Source organism: Callorhinus ursinus, unplaced genomic scaffold (assembly GCF_003265705.2).
Source record: "Callorhinus ursinus isolate GAN/ISIS: 27379988/994484 unplaced genomic scaffold, GSC_fseal_2.0 scaffold8, whole genome shotgun sequence".
Lineage (NCBI taxonomy): Eukaryota > Metazoa > Chordata > Mammalia > Carnivora > Otariidae > Callorhinus > Callorhinus ursinus.
In genome coordinates this window covers 14,764,990-14,781,183 of record NW_027397070.1, presented here as the reverse complement: position 1 = coordinate 14,781,183, position 16,194 = coordinate 14,764,990, and the positions used below count along the sequence as shown (strand labels likewise).

At 42.0% G+C, this 16,194-nt stretch overlaps 1 long non-coding RNA gene across 3 annotated transcripts in view; it reads right to left on the bottom strand.

Annotated features, from left to right (window-relative positions):
• LOC112821859 (uncharacterized) overlaps window positions 1-15,982 on the bottom strand; it is a 31,208-nt gene extending 15,226 nt beyond the window's left edge. The window contains exons 1-2 of one of the 3 annotated variants that reach the window (XR_003207568.2): window positions 7,746-9,176; window positions 6,648-6,780 (exon numbers count right to left, since the gene is read on the bottom strand). This is a non-coding gene — a long non-coding RNA (uncharacterized lncRNA). Of the gene's footprint in view, window positions 1-6,647; window positions 6,781-7,745; window positions 9,177-14,904; window positions 14,934-15,768 lie in introns of those variants that run through there. The other 2 variants (XR_012378972.1, XR_012378971.1) reach the window with 2 other exon arrangements.
• Window positions 15,983-16,194: the final 212 nt, after the last annotated feature.

Genomic DNA, 16,194 nt, shown 5'->3' with positions numbered 1-16,194 from the left:
CAAAATAATTACTAGAGAGCCTGGGGAAGAATATATGTTATGAAATAAAGACACAGGGTGCAGAAGAGCAATTTCTCAAATCACTGCTGGGGGAAAAAGGGAATAGTTTTCAAAGGACAAGCAGAGCAGGAAGGTAAGAATATGAAACTAGAGGGGAGATACCAGAATGTCTTCCTGGAAGGCAAGAATAATTAGAAAATAGCAATAGTTTCTCTCTTCAAAACAGAAACATCACTCCTGGGATGCACCTGGAAGAAGCTGGGTCAAAGTCACTGTGGTCCTTGGAGAGGTCAGATGTGAACTGTGGCTGACTGCTTCCACATAAGTGAAAAAGAGGGGCTGATGGACACTGAAGGCAGAGGGAACAGAACAACATCATATGTGGTAAAGCAAAGAGGACTCTCGCTTATGAAGCCATTTGGGACAGGGTTCTTATAGGCTGACATCGTTCACTAGTAATTGTTAGATACCCATTGCATTCCCCTCTCCAGCTCTCCACCCTTCATTTTTGCTTTTTTTCTTTCCTGGTTGCCATTGACAAAAATTCAAGCACCAGCTCTTGACTCCTAAGAATGAGGAAATTCTACAGACCCAACATATCAAATGGTTAGATTAGAAGGTACTGCTGATGGGGGAAAAAAGACACCTTGGGAAAAATTCCTTCCATTTAGCAAAATTCAAAATAGTATTTCTATAAGATTGATTATTTGCCACCTGCTTTTTTTTCTTTAGGAAGTTTTGAATGACACAAATTTTCCGAAGGACTTGTAAAAGTTGTTAGCCAGGTTTGGAACAAGTTTCACCACATGGCTTCTTGAGGTCAAAAGCAGTAAAGTGTGGCTCTTACAAAGGAACTCCTCTCTCCTCGTGTTGTTTGGCACAGGTCACCATTCGTGCCTCTGCAGCCCCACAGGATGAAGCCAAGATAAACTCCCCACGCAGTCTCTGCCGTGTTTATAATCTACACGTACTACAATGTCATGCATTTCAAAATTGCCCAGGGTCTTTTTGGCAAGTTATTATCTATCAGAACATCGGGAATCAGTAGAGGAAGACACCACATAAATCAGTGGCTTTTAAACATTTTTTTAACTTGACCCCACTGTACAAAATGGTTTTTATATCTTGACCTTGCACACACATTTATAAAATAGACAAAAATATTCACAAACTGAATCAAGAGAACGATGAAACAATACTTTCTTAACCTGATACACTCTGAAATTTCCAATCCCAGCTCTATTTCATTAAAAAATAAGTAAAACGAACTCATTGCTGCCCACTATATTGATCCCTGCCCTTTAATAGGTCATACACCTGTTTGGAAAACACTGGCCCAAAGGTTGTGATTGCACTTCCCAAGTTGCAAGGCCTTCCACAATCTGGTCCTATCTCCCTGTTTTATATGAGTTCCCACTTCTAATACAGCTTTAAAAATAATATGATAGCTTCCTTTTATTGGGCACCTACACTATGACAGTTTCTGTACTAGAGACTATATATATATATATATATATATATATATAATCTCTAATACTCATAACCCTGTGATGAGAGCATGATTTCCTCTCAAATGACAAATGAAGAAACCAAGGCTCAGGGAATTTGATCAAGTGAGTGACTGAGCTAGAACTTGAACTAAAATGGGTGTAATTCCAGAAGCCCTTCTCTTTCCACAGGAACACACTGGCCTGTAAGTAGGTGTGTCTCCCTACTGTCCCTCTGATCATTTTGCCTGGAGCCCACACATGTTCATGCTGTTCCTTTATCTGGAAAGACCTTCCAGCTCCTGCCTCTGGTATTTTACATCTGTCTACTCATATTTCTGGACCCAGCTCAAACCCTGCTTTTTCTTAAAAAAAACCCACCCAAATGACATCAGTCCATGTTTTACTCCCTTCTAATTCTGGCAGATAGTAAATCTTGGAGGTTAGAGCTCAAGCACTGGAACCAGACTGGCCGTTTTGAATGCTAGTTCAGTCCCTTAGAGTCTGGTAATGGTATTAACCGTCTGTGTCTCCATTTTGTCTTCTGTAAATGGAGATGATTATTGCTCCTACCCTCTAGAACTTGTGTCAAGATAAATGAGTTAATAGACATAGAGTGATTAGTATAGAAGCTGGTAGATAGTAGGTTCTTAATAAATGTTATCATTACTCAGTTGCACCACAATGAGATTTTCTATCCCTTATTTTCTCAATATGTATGTGTCTTACTTCTCTGACGAGAATGTAAGCTCTTCCTGGGTAGGACTGGACCACATTTCTATGTGTAGCTGTATCCCAGAGTTACATAGAACCAGGCATGCCATATGCATTTAACAAGTCAGAGTTAAGCATTTCAAAACTGGCCAATGCCAGATGAAGAACTTTTTTTAGCCAAGGAACAGCCAGTGAGGACCTGCTAGCCTTCATACTTCTGAAGGTAAATACTGGTGACCTTCGGCGATCATTTTGTTTTGGGAAACTCACCAGGATGGTTTTGAAGCTACCCACATAGAAGAGCTCTTGGGGAGATCTGTGGTGCAGATCCTGCTGTGCCCTGTTCAGGGACTAAGCAGATACATATTTCATAGATTATGTACTGAGACTGGGAGATGCAAAAATTTACATCTCTTTATTTTTCCCAAGCTGATGTTATTTTAGCCCTTGAACCTTTATTTCTACTTCATTGACTCTTGTCTCTTCGAAGTTAAAGCTGTCATTCTAACTGTGATTCTCTCCCCCTCACTTCACTTTCTCTCCTTCATGACCAGGGTAGTGTAAGTTCCTAAGCCCAACTGGGGCAAGGATGGAGTGAGAAATAGGACAATAAATTCTGGAGATTTTTGCCACCTGCAGGCTTTAATGAGCCTATGAACATGGCTCTAAGAAGTCAGTGTTTTATATGGGCCCCTGCAGAAAATAGGACATTTTAAATTCACTCAATACAGCCAATTTCTTTGCCCATGGTTTTCTTTTTAACCACACCCAATTTGATCCATTCTGCAAACACCTGCCCCCCCCCCGCCCCCAATAAGCACTTTGCTGTAAGGAAGTGACCGTTACAGCAAAGGCACAGACCTCCAGCCTGGCTGACTTTTGCCACTAGTCATAATGGAAACACTTTTTTCTCTTGTACATAAAAGCACAAAACAGCAAACACAGAAAAAGTCACAAAGAGAACTCTCACAGGAAAAAGCATTAAGAACATCTAAAGAAAATCACTTATCTTACTGTATTTATTATTTTTTCCAAGAAGTAACAGTATGAGATCCCTTAGATATCTGCCTGTAGGGAAAACATTTCTGTTCCACTGACAATGCCCTTATTGATTTTGATGGCACCCAAATACTGCCCCCCCCCCAGAATTTCACCTGATAAATGCTGGTCCTCAGAACATGGTTCTGCACTCTTAGTCCCATATTTGTTGGTCTGGTTCAAGGAAGATTGGTGGGTAAAAAGGAAATATGGACAGAAATGACAGCTCCCTGAGAAGCAGCATATTTTTTCTAGAAATTGACTTGAATAGGTTTCATCTGAGGGCTAAATCATCCTCAAACTCTCCTGCTCTATTGATGGCTCAGAGAAAGTTCTAAAAGAGCCAGGACACTCACTGGTTACTCAGAATTCTTGGAGTTATAACCTTGTCTGACTGATTGCCTGATTTCACTCCAAAATCTCTCAGTGTGTTATACTACATGTGCTTATGTTGGTGCAAATAGAAATATATAAATCAGTGTACAATCAGCCAGGTCTGAGGATTTTACAGCATCCTTTGAAATACTGGTAGCAGACTAAGATTGTAAAATCATATTATTGGTAGGTACTGGTGTCATCAGGGTCATGCTAAATGTGAATTTGGAGAAATTTCTTTTAGGAACCACACACCCACTTTGGTTTTCCTTCCAAGACTGATTCTTCCAGGTTTCTTGGGACATGTCTGAAGACCAGATCTACTACCACCAGCCACAAGCTCAAGTGGCCCATCTGTTTGGCCTATTGCAAACTGAGCTTAGCTGTCCAATGGGGCTTAGGACAAAGACAGATGTTAAGCACTCCATGTTGGTATTACTTATGAAAAATATGTATGTTAAGAAATATTAAATAATGTATTTCACTAAATAATTATTCAGTGATAACAATACAGAACCAAAGAAAATAAAACTTAGAGTAAAATCTTTCTGATGTACCAACTTTATCTTGATGTCTCTTTCTCACAATCTCCATGTAATTATTTTAAAAGTAAATTCCATTTCCAATAATAAATTAATGTCATCTTTCCTCTACCCCGCTGAAAGTTATAAAATCAGACTGACCTGCTAGTCAGTTTTCAGGGTTTCTAAATAACCCACCTGTTCCTTCTAGAATAGTATGAGTACTTCCTCCTGCAGTAAATTTTTTTCAGCAAAATCATACTTTCAAGATTCTTCTTGTCAAAGCAGAGCTTTCCCTTTGAACTTCCTTTCCAGGAATTCTACCCAGGGATGAACTGGCACCAGTGTCTACTTTAAGCCAAGAGAAAACTATCCTTAACTTTTATAAACCAGAGGCTTATTTTCACAGAATAAGCATCATTTGATATGGAGTCAGAATACATTATGGGGAAAGAACTTTAAAGAGGTTACACTAATCTATTCACTAAAGTTTTGGAGCAGGGGGCTGGCAGCGGGGGTGGGTCCTTTCTTCAAAGGACCTAATTCAGGGAGTCGATGAAATATGGGTAGCCAGAAGCTATAGTCCTGCGCTCATGGGAAGTGAAGGAGGAGAGCTGGGTGTCCTTTCTCATCTCACCGGGTGCGGTGGGATACGGTCTGTCCTAGAACCCTGGCCTAAGCAGTTTAGCTCCCTGCAAGAGGTCACCACACTGTGATGAGAAGGAGAGTGATGAACCACTCCAAAGGCTCAGAGACTACACTTAAATCAAAGACAGGTATTCCCCAAATGGCACCAGGGCCCAGAGATTCCAGGTTAGCTTCAACCTGCTTGAACAGGAGCATGTTTGTATGAATGACAAGAATGATGTCATGTCACTCCCTGGTGTTCAACTCTCCAATGGCTCCCTTTGTTCTCATGATAAATCACCAGGAAGTTCCAGATCCTACTGAACCTGCAGGTTTAGCCTTGACATAGCTCACAGGCTCCCTCTCAAGGGGCCTCCTTCTCCATCTTTGTGCTGCAGCCACGGTCACCTTTCTGGTGCTCCCACTCAGTTCCTGCCCCTCTCAGGACCTCCTCTGCCTAAAATGCCTATCCCCCACCCAGCCCCTCACCAACTCCAAAATCATTTGTGTCATCTTTTCCTGGAAGCCCACCTGATCTTCCATCACCCTACACTTTCTCTTTAGGCACTTGATACGATTGCTATTAAATCATAATTTGTCTAATGGCTAAGTCTCCTGCATTAGACTGGAAGATGGATGAATGAAGGAACCAGATCTGTCCTGAATTCTCAGCACCTAAGACAGTGCCTGAGTCACAGGGGGCGCTTTGCTGAGTGAATACCTGAGAATGAATGAAGTTGTGCAGGAGAACATGGAGACACTTCAGTTAGTAACATGATGCATTTCTAGCATTCTGTAAAACCCCTGGATTAATGTTTCCTAAATACCCATTGTAATTATAGAGAGAGATTTTATAAATTATAAACAAAATAGATCTCTTATAGAATAATTTTAGTCTATCTTCAAAGCCAAAATGTAGCACTTCTATTAACAATTGTGGGAGGCAAAGAGAAAAATATGTAGAAGGATTAAAATACTGTCCCACAATTCACGTGCTATGCCTTTCCACCATTTAATTTAGTGGATTAAGTCAATTTTAACTTAGTGGATTTTTAAAATTTAGAATTCCATGTGTGCTATTTCCTGTTTTGTTAGTGTAGGCAGCCCTCCTGGCTGAAACTGAGCAGAAAAAAGCATTTGGGCCAGAATTCATCATGACCAAGGGACAGGGCTAGGACAGGTGTCAGAGTGATCAAAGATAATTACCAAGTAGATATGATTGATCCTGATTTTTTTCCCAAAGTGTAGTTGAGTTCCATCGAGAGCAGCACTTCTCAAACTTTCATGTGCATTTGAAAGGGAATCTAGTAAAACTGCAGATTCTGATTCAGTAAATGTGGAGTGAGGCCCAAGATTCTGCATTTCTAACAAGCTCCCAGGTAGCCTATCTGGTTAGTTCAAGGATCACGGTTGAAGCAGCAAGCAAGGGCCTAGAACAGATAGGACTGGTCACAGGTTGGCACAGGTCAGACGGCACAATCACACCCTGAAGCAAAGGATTCTCCTCACTGAGACGTAGTGTCAGAAAGTGCCAAATGTAACATATTTTAGAGGCCGGTTAGGCCATTTGGAAGGGTGAACGGCAAAGACCATCTGTCACCAGCAGAGGGAAGCAGAGGGCAGGGTAAGGTGCACAGGACTCCCCCAACAAGCCAAACACCTCGAGGGCAATTCCAGTAACGCTCCAACAGAACCTAGGTGAGCCAGCAGCGGGAGATGCAGGACACCGCGCGTCAGCAGTGTGGAGCGAGGTTCACACGGATCAGAATAAATTCACAGAACGGAGCACTTTGTAACAGTGGAAGGAACACCCATCACTGAGTCAGGAGACCCAGGATTCAATTCATGCAGAAGCTGAACCCCTTTGGGCCAGTCATTCACTCACCATCAGCTGGATTCCTTCGTCAGGAAAACAGAAAGAAGTGTGAAGCATGGTCTCTAATGGGCATTTCCAACCCTCACATTCTGTGATGAGTGCTTCTTATTCAGACTTTGAGGAAACTGGAGGGGTCCCTATCCTAGAAGCAAAGGATGGGGGAGTCAGAGTGAGGACAAAGCCCATGAAGAAATGGCTGGTCACCAGGAGACAAGGCCCAAAGGGCACGTGGATGGGCAGTGATTGGTTTGGTCTAAAGGCCAAGGCTCTGTTGATGCTATGGGTTCTTTGTCAGTTTTTGTTTATTTTTCGTTTGTTATCAAAGATTATATGTAAATTGGTTTTAAAAAGCCAAAGAGGGGGGCACCTGGGTGGCTCAGTCAGTTAAGCCTCCAACTCTTGGTTTCCACTCAGGTCATGATCTCATGGGTGGTGAGACCGAGCCCCACATGGGCTTGGTGCTGAGCACAAGTCGGCTTGAGATTCCTTCCCTCTCCCTTTGCCCTCCCCCTGCTCACGCTCGCTTGCTCGCTTGTGCGCGCGCTCTCTCTCTCAAATAAATAAAATCTTTTTTAAAAAAGCCAAATAGGACAAAAAGTCTTATAACCAAGAGTCTCTTGTCCACCTATCCTCCTCATCCTTTTCCCCAGAAGCAATGTCTTCTAATTATTTTACTGTTTCTTCTCCATATTCACCTCCCTATTTCCAAATAATATGTACAATATAATCTCATTACTTGACTCAGTAGCCTTTGACTTTTTACTATGGTGGATTAGGATATGAATTCAATCATACCATCTCTTCCCTTTCACTATTCTCCAAATATAGCATATCCTACTTTTTAGATTATATCTCTAATCACTGTTCCCATTATGACTATATATTATTCAATTAACCTACTATGTCAAGTAAAATACTGTGATTATACTTGATTTTTTGTACAACTATCTGTTTTTCCTGGAATTAATAACTGTCTTATTTTTTTTTATTCGCTTCGTTTCCTTTGACCAGCTGACTACATTTCCCACACTCTCCAACAGCTCTGTAAAATGTCTCTTTCAAAGACAGTGTTCCACATTGGAGAAATGTCAGGTTATTCTGTTTCACCTTTTTTGTATTGGATCCTGTTTTGTGAATTCCATCCTTCTTCCTGGGTTTTTTTCCTATTTTAGTGGAGCATATATCTTCTGGTAACATCCACCAATCCTCATGCCACTGCCTCTCTGGACATTGTGGTTGTCTAAGACACATTCTCTAGTAGCTTTCTCAGGAAGAACTCACAGGGCCAATGCCTCTTAAATTATGGTCATGACAACAGGTCTCCACTCTTGCATTTGAAGATAAGTTTAGCTGTATTAAACACTCCTTAGCTTACATTTTCTTTCCTTGAGTATCTTAATTATCTTATTCCATTGTTTTCTGGCATAATACATTGCTCTTGAAGAGTCTGATGAAAACCGATTTCCTCTCCCTAACACATGAATTATCTTTTAGCCTAGATACCCCAAGGATATTTGTCTTTCATTCTTTCAAATTCAATATGCTTCTTAGACTATGTATCAATGATGGTCTTTTTTGGGGTCAGTTTTCCCAAGTATTTTCCCTTTTAATCTAAGGCTGGAAATCATCTTTTACTTCAAGGAAGTTTTCTTGAGTTACAGATTTTAGTTTTTGTTTACTTTTTTGTTTACTTGGTTTCCTTCTTTGAGAATTCCTATCATATGTGTATTAGGCCTTCTTTACTTATCCTTTTATCTGTCACTTGCTCTCAAATCCTCTCTCTTCATTTCTGATTGATCTTCAAATTTTTTTTCCCTTTCCCTATTCTGTTTCTCTAGAACAGTATCCATTGTGTTTGTTTTTTGTTTGTTTTTTGTTTTCCTCCTAATTTTGTCACTTCTGAAATTTTTCTTTTATTTTTACTTTTGTACTTTTGAAAGTTATGCTATTTCCCATGTAATGTTCCTTTTCTGCAATTATATCACTCCTGAGTTTTTCTTATTCTGATTTCTGTTGTGCTTTAATAATTTCTATCAATTTTCTTTATCTTGTTTTGAAACGTTGGCTTCTATTTGTCATCCGCTCTGTGGGTATATTTTTCTAGAATGTTTCACTGAATGAGGCCATTATTCTACTTCTTAGTCTCCTTCTTTGAATAACTTTGTATTATTTCACTCACAGCCTTTTTCTGGTGCTCATTTTTCAGACTGATGAATTTTACTGAACTTTTAGGAAGCAGGGATGAGTTGGTAGCTTTTGTAGTTTCATGTAGAGTTCCTTCTTCTGTTGTTTTAGAAGAAATAAATGCACCGCCTTGAGCTTTCTGGGATGTGCCTCCTCTGCTCCCCTCTCCCATTTTCATCAAAATTTCTCATTCCTTTGCCATCATTCTTTCTATTCTCAATTTGGATTCTACTCTTATTAGTTTCTCCTCAGCGTAAAACTTCGCCTCTGTATGGAGCTTTGGGTTTTTAGTTTCTAGAGCTGGTAGAACCCAGACTATGCTAGATGCTCTCCTGTAAACTGCAGTTCAGCTCAAGTCACAGATGGAGCTCAGACTCCGCTATGGAAAGTCTAAACGTGTCTTTTCACCACCCTTCCCTGTGGGTCAGACAGGCATGGTGCTGGTTCCCCTCTGTATCCTGTTCCACTCCCAGGGTTTCTTAGCTCTATGTCACTTTTAGAGGTGACATCTGAAAGGGAAAGTAACAAAAGCATAATTTATGAATCTCCACACAAAACCTGACAAAGCAACTCTTAACCTTGAGTTTTTAGGTTCTTAACAGTACTATTTCAAAAATTCAGCAACTCATTGGATCCACAGGTTTGGGTTTCTATACTAGTTGTTCTATCTGAGTACCTGAGTGTAAGGGGAGTTTGTGATCTTGGGCTTCTATAATCCACTATTTCACCATTTGTGAATAGAATAAAGAACAATAGCCACAGAGTTATTGAAATGATAAGATGAGGTGATGTGGAAGTTGAAGCAGATGAAACTGTGATTTAACCTGCTATGTAAAAAATTATTTATAAACTGTAAAATAATACAGCATTGCTAGCTATTTCAAAATGGATTTATGAAATATGTGAAAACCTATGGTTTTGTTTAACTGCATTGTTTTCACCTTATATGCTATGTATTTCTGTCTTTTCCCACCAAAATAAAGCTTCATAAGAGCAAAGATTTTTATCAAATTTTGTTCACTACCTAGTACAGTGCCTGACACACCTTAGGCACTCAATAAATACTTAAAGGGCTGGTATCCAAGATCTATAAAGAACTTCTCCAACTCAACAGCCAAAAAACAAATAATCCAGTCAATAAATGGGCAGAAGACATGAACAGACACTTCTCCAAAGAAGACATACAAATGGCTAACATACACATGAAAAAATGCTCCACATCACTGGCCATCAGGGAAATACAAATCAAAACCACAATGAGATACCACCTTACACCAGTTAGAATGGCAAAAATTAACAAAACAGGAAACAAGTGTTGGCGAGGATGTGGAGAAAGGGGAACCCTCTTACACTGTTGGTGGGAATGCAAGCTGGTATAGCCACTCTGGAAAATGGTATGGAGGTTCCTCAAGACATTAAAAATAGAGCTACCCTACGACCCAGCAATTGCACTACTAGGTATTTATCCCAAAGATACAGATGTAGTGAAAAGAAGGGCCACATGCACCCCAATGTTCATAGCAGCAATGTCCACAATAACCAAACTGTGGAAGGAGCCGAGATGCCCTTCAACACATGAATGGATAAAGAAGATGTGGTTCATATTTACTATGGAATATTACTCAGCCATCAGAAAGGATAATACCCACCATTTGCATCAATGTGGATGGAACTGGAGGGGATTAGGCTAAGTGAAATAAGTCAAGGAGAAAAAGACAATTTGTCATATGGTTTCATTCATATATGGAACATAAGGAATAGTGTGGAGGACTATAGGGGAAGGGAGGGAAAACTGAATGGGAAGAAATCAGAGAGGGAGACAAACCATGAGATACTCTGGACTTTGGGAACCAAACTGAGGGTTACAGAAGGGAGGGGGTGGGGAGATGGAGTAACCAGGTAATGGGTATTAAGGAGGGCTCGTGTGGTGATGAGCACTGGGTGTTATATGCAACTAATGAATCGCTGAACATGACATCAAAAACTAATGATGTGCTATATGCTGACTAATTGAACATAATAAAAAAGAAATAATAAATACTTGATGAACAAACTAATCATTTGTGCTAACTTTGCCTTAAAGCATATTATGCAAAAGATAAAACAAATGGGCAAAAATTACATTATTCTTCAGCTGTTGTTGAATTAGGACGGTGTAACATGCTCTGCCAACACATTTCCTTCACCATTTTAGTTTGCTTTGCATTCTTGCCTAAAAATACACACACACACACACACACACACACACACACGCACACACACGCACACCCCCCGTGCTGTAGCACAGGGACTCCACAACACCCAGAGTGCCAGAAACATCTACTGCTGAAAACGTGGCAGCATTGGCTTCATGCCTCCACCCTCTGGTCCAAGATATAAAAAATTTGAAACAATGTGGAGAATAGCTGGGCAGAGAACAAGGAACAGCATTGTCCTTCTCCCGCTGTTGTTTAGAGAAGTCTGGCAGTCTGTTTTTAAGTAAATAGACTTGCTCTAATGGAGCAATCTGTCAAAATAAGCTGGGCTGCTTAGAGGGGACAAGAAGGTGCAGCGCCGCTTCTCTCTCCCCTGGGAGTTATTTATTTGCAGAGGATGACAAATGAGAGCGAGGCGGAAGCCTGCGGTAATGACACTCAAAGCAAGAAATATAATAGCGTGTGGCTTAGGATGGGCTCATCCTAACTCAAAGTATACATGGGTTTTGTGTGTTTAAATAGCCAGCCTTTCCATTTGCATCTCAAATGCTCCAGAGAAGGAGCAGACAAATGCAGAACCATCACCAGGTGGCTTCTAGTTAGTGGGTTTTGCAAGAACGGGGTTGGGGGGGGCACAATGAGCAGATTAATGAGGAGAAGCTTAGTCTCTGCAGGTTGTCTCCCTCTTTACTAATGGAGGGGAGACAAAACCATCAATTTGCTTCATCACCACACAGTACTTGACAGATGAGTAACATATTTACATCGGGAGGTATATGCGGCAGGGGGTGGGGTGCAGAGGGGCGTGGGGGGCAATTACCAAATGCTTACATGAAAACTCATATTTTGGACGTTACCCACAATATTCACTACTGGTGAAATGACACAGTGAAAGGGCCAGGTGTAGGTTAACCCTTTTAGTTTGTGCCAGATCCTTGAATTCTTTGGAAAGAAGGAAAGGATTTAATGTAAACTACAAATGCTTTAATCAAGTGGCTTTCTTTGCGTACCATGAAAAGCGTTTTGAAACATTCAAATAAAAAAAAAATTCCCTTATTTTCTGAAAATATAACCTCTTAAAACACCAAGGACGCTGCCAGACCAAGTCCCATCAAGTAACAAGGCACAATAAGAAGCTTAAAAGGGGTACGGATTAAGTTACATTTGTATGAATAAGCTCTTTTTTTGTTGTTCAGGTCTCAATCCTTAAATGATCCTATCTTGTTCATGGAAGGTGTCTCCTCATTTAATTATACATTTATATCCTCAGTGTGGGTCCCACTGGGATCCGAAATGTCCCCAGGGCTCACCAACCTTTGGAGACAAATACCTACATCAATGGTTATAATTCAGTTTGCTGACCCATTGTCCCCTCCTGCAGGACCCTCCCCTCACCCCAACCAGGTGTTGCTGAGATGCCTAGGCCCCGTGTCACATGTGCAGATGAGAAGCCTGCACCTGCTCCCCACACGTGAGCACAGCCACTGCCCTGCTGCAGGCACCTTCTATGGGGATGCCATTCTTGTCCCGTTGGTGTCCCCAGGCTCCCAAATCTGCAAAACACACCAGCTGCCTAAAGATGCTCATCAGCTTCAGGCCTCATAGGTCAGTGCCATGCTGGTTCTACAACAAAAGAGTGAGAGGGGCTCTCATTCCAGTGCCATGTCCCACTTTGTTTCCTGGGCCTTGAAACAGCCTGACGGAGGCCCCACATCTCACAAAAATCTTTCATGAAGACATCTTCACCCACTTCTGCCTTCTGCTTCTCTACCTGTCTCAGATTGAGACCAAGTCCTGGGGAACGGGTAAACACCATTCTTCCATGGGGCCCAGATGTCTTCCTTCCCAGAAATATTGAAGTACCCATGCAAATTAATTCCCTGAGGCCTTTCCTCCCATTTTACAGACTTGCCAAGACATATTTGAACCTTACCATCCCGCCTTACTCTGTCTCTCACACCCAGGCACCAGGTCCTGTAAATTTTTCCTTTACAAATCTTCACCCTGACCCTTCCTTTCCTTCTCCTCTGCCACCATCTTCATTCAAGCTCTTATCTCTTTACTCCTGGCTTACCTCAGAAGTTCACTAATTAGAATCACTGCTCTGCTAATTCAGCCTAAAGCTGCTCCTAAAACAATAATCCGCCTTAAACACATAAACTTTTTGCTATAGTTTCTGACTTTTGATTGGCCATACAAATCAAGTATGTTACAGTGGAGAGAATGCTAGCCTTGGAATCCATCACCCTGGGTTCAAATCTTCTCTCTGTGCTTGAATAATTTCCATAACTGTAATTGCTTAAAGCCTAAATTTCATCACCTGTAAAATGTGATATTAATATGTGCTTCATAGGTCTATTGTAAAAGAAAAATTAAATCATGAACATGAATTTTTTTTTAATGTGAACTACAAATGTGAAGAATAATGTTATAAATTCAAGTGCTTCCCTTAGAACTAAAGTCCTCCATAAGCTGGCCACCACCCACTCTTCCAACCTTTTCTCCAATTACTCCCATTTCCAGCCCTCCTGCCAGACTCATCTCTCTGTTTCTTATCCTTCAAATGTGTCTTTCACTTCTCGATAATGCTAGTTGCTATAATAGATAAACCAAAATGTCATTGCCTTAATATGAGAGCAGTTTATTGCTTGCTCATTTAAAATCCAACACAGGTATTCTCACTTGGCATGTGGTTCTCCTCCAAGTGATGATTCAGGGATTCAGGATCCTTCTATGGCCCCACCATCTTTAACATGTGGCTTCCGGGGTCACTCCAAAAGGAAAGAAAACATGGAGAATCGCACAGGGGAGGTTCTTATGGGTCAGGCCTGGAAGGGGCTCAAATCAGAGCTGGGTCACAGAACAGCATCAAATGTGGTGGAGTGGAGTGTCCGATAAGAAGAGGACACAGATTTGGTAGACAGCCGGCTACTCTGTGCGACCACTTCAGATACACAACTAGAGAATATTGCCCAGAATGTATTCCCCAGGTATATCCTTCAAAGACCAGTTTAGACCTCACTTCATTCATGAAATCCTTTTAGAGCAATCCAGCAGATGATCTTATTCTCCAAACTTGAACTCCTGACATACTGATTATACTATCCTTTGACTCATTAGCCTCCTTTTTGTTAAATCACAAAGATGTTTATCAGATCCCTTTCTTCTCAAACTCTCTGCAACATTTAAATCTGACAGATTTAATGAATCCGTCAGAATCAATGAATCTTGATGAGACACCTCTCTACATTGATGTCCATGATTTTAGACCTTCTCCTGCCCCAGTGAGCTCTATTGCCGGCTCAGTTCTTTTTTCCACTGCATAACTGTGAGAGTCTCCCAAAGCAGCATTCCTCTGGTGAAAGTGGCTGGGAGGTTGTGGTTGTGGTCAGGCCTCAAACCTCAACGTCAAAGCCAGGAAGCTTCCTTTGAGAAAGAAGCCGACCCCCACTCAGAGATCTTCCAAAGTGTCTAAAGCCTCTTCAGCTGTTGAGTTGCATGATGTTAACAATTTAGACATCGAACATAATAAAGTTTATACCTGTTGGTAGCCAATGATCCATGGTAAGACTATAGAAACAGTAGTAATTAAACATTTAAGAAAGTAAGGTGGGGAAGAATAGAAGATGTAAAATTGTCCACTTTCTGTAGTGTTCATTAGTCAGACAGTAAAGTTTATATAATGTTTTCTCCCCATCGATGACAACATGTGTACTATTCACCCTTGTCTGTTCTTCATTGCTTTGGGAGAACAAATGAGACTCTATGAGATGAAAATAAGAGTATGATTTGGAGATGGAAGAAAATTAAGAAGTTGGATTCATCAGTAATTGCTTACAGAACTCTGAAATATGAAAAAAAAAATTACCAGAATTCCAAAAACCCACCTGTAATTGTAAAATAGCCTCCAGTTCCCTCTCCTCTCCTTCACCCCCGGAACTCAGATGCCCAGAACACACAGGACAATTTGGAAATCCCTACTGTGAAATCTCTAGAGCAGCCCCCAAGGGTGCAGGTCATTGCTCCCCCACCGCTCGGAGCGGCACCGTGGTGAAGCCTCCGGGTTCTCTGGGAAGAGGCGCTGGCTCGGCCCATCCTTTTGAAGAGACACAAGCCTCACTTCTCGTTCCGCTGGCGACAGCATGGAACGGTGTAAACTAAAGGCTCCTTCACATTTATTCATGCAGCTCCGCTCCTGTCCTGTTGACGTTCCCCGAGCAGGTGTGCAAGTGCCCAAAGACAATTAAATTATGATTCATACTCCAGGACGCCTGCTAAGGCAGGCTGCCTGGCCGTGAGCGAAAACATATTTTAGCAGGAGCTGATCTTTCCCTTTGGTTGAGGACCAAGTCAGACCAGGCACGGCTTTGAAGTTATTTCTGTCTCGGTGGATTAGAGATATCAAAAGCAGCAGCTCCACAAACCTTTTAACAAATATTTACAATCCTGCACTAAACAACCTCTACCGTACCTTAACCTTTACCGTCTTGTGAAATGCTTGCCAAGCTCGCCGCCAAACTCCCGCCCTTGCCAGAGCCGGAGAGAGGGCCGCGGCTCAGAGGAAAGGAAGTACGAAACGGCAGGGCATCCGCTCTTCCCGGCGCGCAGGAGCACGGGGCCTGGCGGCGCCGCCGGGCCGCGGAGGGCTCCCTTCCCGGGCCCCCACCCACCTCCGAGGGCCGCTGCTCTGCCCCTGAGGGCGAGTTCGCCTTCTCAGCCCGGCCGGGCGGAGGGACACCCTCTGTACTCACCTCGGTGAAGTCTTGCGGCTGCCCTGAAGCCGGTTCGCCCATGTGGCCAGGGGCGGCCGCAGGCAGCGCAGGAAGGACACAAAATGCTCGGGAAACTACAAAGGAGGTGGTGAGGCGGCTGGAGGCTCGAGGCTCGGGGTTTTAGTCGGTCAGAAGACAACAACGCTTTGCATAGTTTTTAATAGGCCTCCTTCCGTGGGAACTGCTCATCCCAGAATTCTTTAGTTGCTTCCTAAATGCTGTAGGGATTAATGAAATGGATGACCGACGTTATTATTATTATTATTATTATTATTATTAATTTTTAAGACTCCTCACGGTAAGCACGAAGACCTCACAACAAAAATAGATGGGGGACCAAAAAGATACCTGAAGGAAGCCATGCCGCGTTGATGGTAGGGAAAGAGCCGGGGTCCAGCCCCTGGC